Source organism: Gymnoscopelus microlampas, assembly GCF_963454915.1.
Source record: "Gymnoscopelus microlampas genome assembly, chromosome: 3".
Taxonomy (NCBI): Eukaryota; Metazoa; Chordata; class Actinopteri; order Myctophiformes; family Myctophidae; genus Gymnoscopelus; species Gymnoscopelus microlampas.
In genome coordinates, this window is record NC_139940.1 from 53,661,548 (window position 1) to 53,668,829 (window position 7,282).

General features: G+C 39.6%; 1 long non-coding RNA gene across 1 annotated transcript; it reads right to left on the bottom strand.

The window, feature by feature from the left end:
* Positions 1–1,003: 1,003 nt before the first annotated feature.
* LOC311042334 lies at positions 1,004–6,985 on the bottom strand. The gene is made up of 3 exons (XR_014600491.1): positions 6,748–6,985; positions 1,384–1,473; positions 1,004–1,070 (listed from the first exon to the last, which is right to left on the bottom strand). It is a non-coding gene; the product is annotated as an uncharacterized lncRNA (long non-coding RNA).
* Positions 6,986–7,282: the final 297 nt, after the last annotated feature.

Sequence of the window (7,282 nt, forward strand, 5' to 3'; positions counted from 1 at the left end):
AGTTATCACAAGATAACTGACACCAATAATTGCTATTACACAGTTTGGTGGGATGTTGTGTTGTATAAATCACTCACCTCCAATGATGCATGCTGTTTCAGTGTGAGCTGAGAACGTACTTCATCAGCAACAGCAGGCTTCCTATCAATAAGGGTCTTAAGAGCATACAGCATACCACCCACATACAACATACAAACCATCCCCACTCATCTCAATTGGTTTAAGTTGTGAGTTAGTTTTGAGCAAAGTTGTACAACTTTTTGAGTATATTTAGGTCCTCAAAAACATGATTAATTTCTGCAAATAATAAACAATAATTCCTTGCATTTCAATATGGCTTTGCACTGGTGCAGTGCTCGGGCCCTAAATATTGTACTTTTGACACCGCTACATTTCTAGGAAGGAACTCTCCAAAGATTGTCCAAAGAGTCCCTGTGGTGCAAATATATGTATTATTATGTATTTGTCTGCCTTCTCATTCAATGCTAGTCAGCCACTTTCTCACCAATGTAACTAATTCTAACTCGACGGCAGCTGTCAATCTTGATGCCCCCCTACATATACTGTACTTCCTCCTATTCTCTGTGTCAGCATAATTATAATCTGTATTTCTGTGACTATTTGTGTGTTCTTTATCTTTAGCACATATCCTTGTAAGACCATTTAGAATAGCATCTCTGGCATAGTGGACACTATAAGAACTGTCTGAGTTTGGTGCTCAAGTCTTCTGTCCCGTGGGGCCCGAGGTCCGGCATGGAGGCCAGAGCTCTGATGCTGTGAATGCTGTTTTTCTGCCTGAATCGTTCTAATAAAGTCTCAACACTTCACCCTGACTGGATATTAATATTTTCAGTTATATCCCTTGGACTCAAAAAATATCTTTAAAACATTAATTGTCTGTTGCTTTCCACATAACAATAGATTGTTAAACTAAAACATGATCTCCATATAGTCTCCGTATTTGCAATGCTTTAAAACAGATTAGAAAAAAACAGTTTACACTACCTAAGACAATTAGACGAGTCGGGAAGCTTCATTATCCTTTCAACAACTGCTGCCTTCGCCAACACCTAAAAGACAGAAAAACAAATAAAAAATGTGTAGTCATTGACCCCAGCTCAACAGTTGAGGGTAACAGCTTCAACTTGTGCATAACACAAGTTAACAGGTGTAAAAGAGTGGCATAATTTCTTGTACAAACTACCCATTAATTGTATTTGCATACATAGTATTAAGAATTATAAAGGAGGAAAATGTCAAACAACAAAAAAGAAAAGTGTCAAACGAAAGTAAAAGGTATCCCAAAATGTAATAAAAAAATAAAGACATCCTCAGACTCTATTGCAAGTAAAGACATCACGTAGCAGCAGATGTTTTTTTCACCTGAAAATCGTCTTCGCAGTTCTTCTTGTCGTGTCCAGTCTTTGCACTGGTGATCACTGCTCACTGCCAGCCAGGTGTTTCTTTCAGCATCTGTGATAGTAGAAATAGACATAGATATTATTTGTGCGTCAGTAATTTAAAATGTAATGTTAACTCATCAGATTGCTCATAATTTGCGCCACCGTGCCCCCTTTTCATAATTCATTCAGTTCTTCTGATGAATTTTGCAAAGTGTTTCACAATGCAGAACTGATTAATGATTAATGTTGTACAAATCAGTGGTTCTCAAACATGTTCATGTCAAGGACCCCCTAATAAGTAGCCTATGTACTTGGCTAAGGACTCAAGATTTGAGTTACAAAAGTGTTTCAGAAATATTCCACACAGTTTGTTTACAGTGTTTTTTTTAGTCTTTTAATAGCTGATCTACAAGCTCACAACACATCACCATGCACTGCACTGTGAGCTTGTAGATATGCTATTTTCAAATAGGCAATTTATAGGGTTTAAGTGGTTAAACTGATTTTGATGCTATAACCTCATTTACCTGGGGAGCACCTGGAAACCCCCCAATGACCTGGGGGTCCCTGGAGCCCACTTTGAGAACCACTGATAAACATTACCTGCTTTTGTTAGCTACTGTCTGCAAAACAAAACTTAAAGTTAAAAAAACGGATTACCAAATCTGTCAGCACACTGATTTGATTGATTTTGATCCATTGGTACTATTTGTACTCTCTTTCTCTTAATGAAATGATTGTACTTTGTACTGTAGGTTTAAAACAACATTCATAGATATAATAATAATAATGAATTACAGTCAAAACAAATGAGGCCAACATTAGCTTACACTGTTGTGGACTGATTTATAGCTGAAATAAACACTGACATGCACCACATGGAAATTAATATGCTAATGCCATGTCTAAGACTGTGTTACACGCCCCAAAAACCTTATCTACTATCCACCTGTTTCCGTGGGAATTTACTGGGGCAAGAATCTGGTGTGGGAAACATCCTGCGGATGGACCAGAAGTAGGAAGTAGCGGCTCAGTGTGTTTACATTTGCCAGCAGAACGTAGCTGACAGCTGTAGCTTCACAGGTCGCATAGCGATTATGAATCCAAGAACGTTTGTTAGTAAGTCTTTTATCTGTGCTTTTCTCTCGCTTAACGTCTCAATTACATCGCATCCGAAAAGAAGTTGTCTAAGAAACTTGAACTTAAAAAAAACTCCCAAAGCTGTGTATGTATGTTCATTTCACTTCGTGGACAAGAGACCTACACGGGACAACCCATATCCAACGCTGCTGTTGGGTGAGAGACCTCCAGAGGAGAGTATCGTTAGAGACATTTAACGGGTAAGATTAATTTCTACAAGGCATTAAAACAAATTTGACCTGGCCTGGTCCACGGCAGGGCTCATTGTGATTGTGTCGCAAGCGATTCAACCTATCGCAAACAAAAAGTTGCAACACAATTATGATCACAAACATAATGTGTCATTTGTAACCTCACACACACGCGCGCTGTGTGTGTGTGTGTATGTGTGTGTGTGTGTGTGTGTGTGTGTGTGTGTGTGTGTGTGTGTGTCACACACCCACGCACAGCACTACTAGTCTTTTTTTTCTTCTCCATGCACCTTGACAAAATAATGGCCTATTTTTAGAAGCAAGCAACTCTTTTGACAAAAATATAATTTCCCAAAAAGAATGATGTAGGCCATTATTTTAGGAAGGTGACGGTATAACCTAAAGTCCAAAAAGAAAAACAAGCATTTTTTAAAGACAAAAAAACTATAATATGTTATAATCATATGTTTAATTCAGTGCCTTAAGCATGGTGGTGTGTTAAACATGTACAATTACATCTGTCTCAATCGATAACAACTACTGCAATACATCTCATTGTACACTAAATATGTCTGTACCCGCAGACGATGAGCCAGTTGCAATGGAGGCTTCAGAGGAGCCAAATCCCGTGGCAAAGAGCTCACATGATGTCCAGACACAGTGGTCAGACCCAGGAATGGAGGACCACATCTATCCCAAAGCTCCACCTGCCAGGACATCTAGGGTGCTGCCTGAACCATCCCCTGAGAGCTCACAGTCTGTTGCAGAGGATCTCCTAAAACATGATGAAGACTGTCTTCTCTACACAGGGATTCCTCTACTTGAATTCAACACTCTTGTGTCATGCTTACAAAGCTTTGTCCGCACATCAACAATGCTTGTTTTAGATGGACCAAGGACCTCAACGGAAACAAGTCCGCAAGGACTTTTTTGGTCAGACCTTTTAGACAAAAGCATCCGATGGCGCAGTTACAACTAGATATTTCACAGCATTACAAGCATAGTAGTGACTGTAAGATTCAGTTCTTGAGTCCAGATTTTTTGCTTTCTGCAAAACACTTTCTGTACAGTCAATTACACAAGTAGTGTTTGGAAAATTCTCCAGGAAAACCTGTGGCATAGTAGCTTTTATGGTTTCACGAGGCAGCCATGGAATCAGATCCTTAGTGTGCTCAGCTGTTTTACCAGCCTGACTATGTGACCTTTTGAAGTGTTTTGCCGAATCAAGTTTCATTAATGTCATTAAAAATTGATCTTTGATTGATTGAAATTTTTATTAGGCAAAAGAATGTAAAACAACACAGTTACATTTATAATACCTATGGTGGGAAATGTAGCGACACATTCATAACCGAAAACTCTGTGCCCATTAATATTGTCCCTAAAATGGACAAAATACTTAATTCAACTTGATTATCTCATTGGAAATTAGACAATACTGTTTCTGGATTATCTCATTAGAAATTTCATAAGCATTTATTCAGGCCTCTCAAAACAGAAATACATAAAATACAATTAACAGTGATGTGATTGTGATCTAAATTGTGTCTATTTGCTTTACATTAACTCTCCTCTCAGATTTACAAGGGCTGCACAAAACATGAAAGATGATTTGTGTCCTAGGACAAATGCATTGATGAAAGATTTTGCACTGTGTTTGTGTACTGTACAGTAGGTTTGTGTGTGTGTGTGTGTGTGTGTGTGTGTGTGTGTGTGTGTGTGTGTGTGTGTGTGTGTGTGTGTGTGTGTGTGTGTGTGTGTGTGTGTGTGTGTGTGTGTGTGTGTGTGTGTGTGTGTGTGTGTGTGTGTGTGACAGAGTGTGCTCAGGTCTGAATCATGTAGGCTTGGGCTTGCCTGGCCCTGCCTTTTAACATCGGCTCTGTAACTGAGCTGAACTGAGCTAACAGACCATCTGTCTGGAGGTGACATGAAGTACTGTACTTAAGTACAAATTTGAGGAATCTTTACTTTACTGGAGTATTTTCAATTTGCAGTACTTGTACGTCTAGGCCACTACATCTAAGAGGCAAATATTGTACTTTTTACTCCACTATAATGATTTGAAAACTTGAGTTACTAGTTACTTTGTAGATTTTCATTATTACAAATCATGCATTAAACACTTTACCCCATACTTACCGGTAGATCGGCTATTTTCAAATGCTTTTTAACATTTTGAAGACTTGTGAAATGGGACATTTTGTATAATGAGTACTTTTACTTGGTTACTTAGTTATGGTAAGTGTAAGCCGTGTTTGTGCGCATAGCGTCTCTCACAGTAAAATCCTCAGTGTTCATTATTCAGACCAGTTGTAATTGTGAGTGTGCAAATAGAACCATGCTTTCATTTGTACAGTCAGTTATATTAAGAAGGTGAGAATAGCCACCACACAATACAATACATGTCCTTTCCTTTGTTGACAGTGGGATAATATGAACGTCATATGCAAATTAGCCATGAGGTGGTCTTAAATTGTCAACAAACAGTACGTGTTTCCTCGCCGACCCAAATAAAATAAAATACTGGAGCACTTGGCTTGGGCCTGCACGTTTAATTATATTAATCTACCTATCTGTGTTGCATTTTTACTGCTGTTGATCATATGACCTCAGCACTCAGGGACTGATGGTTATCTTAAATGATAACGGTTCATAAATGACGTATTGATTACGTAAATCAGCTGTGTCAGGAGGCATCTAAAACATTTAGGACAGGTGGTATGGATGCGTACATTTACATTAGCCTACTTAGAACTGGACTCCACAAATCGATACGAGGCCACTTCTTAACGTCATCATGCATGATGTGTTAATGCATGTGTACTGGAGTGCCCCACACGAAGCACTCTAGTTTAAGCCATTAATTTAGTTTGGTTCGGTTGTAATGACAGCCACGCACAGCACACGTTGTCCCTGAGCTCATTGTGACGTTAAGAAAAGCCGAGTCTATAACAAACGTCTTGGAAAATCGCTATGCGACCTGTGAAGCTGCAGCTACGTTCTGCTGGCAAATGTAAACACATGAGCCGCTACTTTCTACTTCCGGTCCCTCCGCAGGATGTTTCCCACACATCAGGAAACTACCAGGCAGCGTAGCCTAGTGGTTAGAGGGGCGGCCTTGATACCGGAAGGTCCCTAGTTCGATTCCCCAATTCATCACATCAATCATGAATCACCGCTGAATAGCCCTTGAGCAAGGCTTCCATGCAGGGTCCGGCTGGAAACAAGTTTCGTACTTAGTCCGACACCCTGGGTAAACAACAAACTTTGCTTTGCTTTTACCCGCGGAAACAGGTGGATACAAGCTCACAATGTGTCGCTGTGAGCTTGTAGATCAGTGATTTTTGGGCGTGCAACAGTGTCTTACGACGAAACATAATTTAAGCGTTAACCAAGCGAATCACTGTATCACCCCCTGTATCATGACAGTCATGAGGAAACTTCAACCTGGTTTTTGCACTTTCTCCATTTACGGCCCTACATCTACATAAACGTTCATATTTCAAATATAAAGTGCTTACCTCATGGCCACGGATGTTACAATTCACTTCGGGTGGGTGTAAGTATCCGTATATTCCGGATTGTTCATAAAAAAGCATTTTAATCCGATCGGTGGCCATTGTATCATAGACTTATAATGTCAAGTGCATTACACCTCCCAACCGATAGGGTCACGTAGTTGAACGCGCAAGGAAATACGGAGAAAATGGCCACCAATCGAATTAAAATGCTTTTTATTGAACAATACAGACAATACGGGTATTTCTGAGTGCCCGAGTAGACTTGTAACATCCATGGACATGGAGTAAGCACTTTATATTTAAAATCTGAACGTTTATGTAGATGTACAGGTTCTAAATAGAGAACGTGCAAAAAACAGGTCTAAGTTCAGCCATGACGCTCGTGACGGACGAGCGTCGTGTGATCCATGGCTAATACACTTAATATAACTGCACATTTACGATACTAACAAGTTGGATAACATTTTAATTCCATAAACTAATTAAACTTACCTGTTATCTAGTAGAGTAGAAGCATGGAAGCAACCGGTTTGTAAATAAATGTTCGCTCAGCAGGCCAGCAGACAGACGTTATAGTTCCTCTGTTTCAAAATGAATAGGCTCCGCCTTCAGAGCATGACGTAATGTGTCATTGTAGTTGTTCTCAACCTGTGGGTCGGGACCCCAAGGGGGTCCCAACATGATTTTGGGGGGGTCCCCAGATGACAGTGAAGTAATAATTTAAGTAACCTTTTTAATACCAAAAAAAAAAAGTTAAAATAAAAGAAAGCAAAGAAAAAGACCATCAAAAGTAATCAACACACTATACTAAAAAAAAACTGGTCAAACGTTGGCCAAATTGTCCAATAATAATATAAGAAAGAGGCAAAAATAACCCACCGAGTCGTTGTTGTGAACTTGTAGATTGGCTATTTTCACAATATTGATCTGTGGAACGGAGTCAAGCTAAATGCATCAACTCCTACGTGCATATTGGTTGGGGCGGGGGCCCCCACAAATTATTTTGGGGGATCTCGGCCTGAAAAGG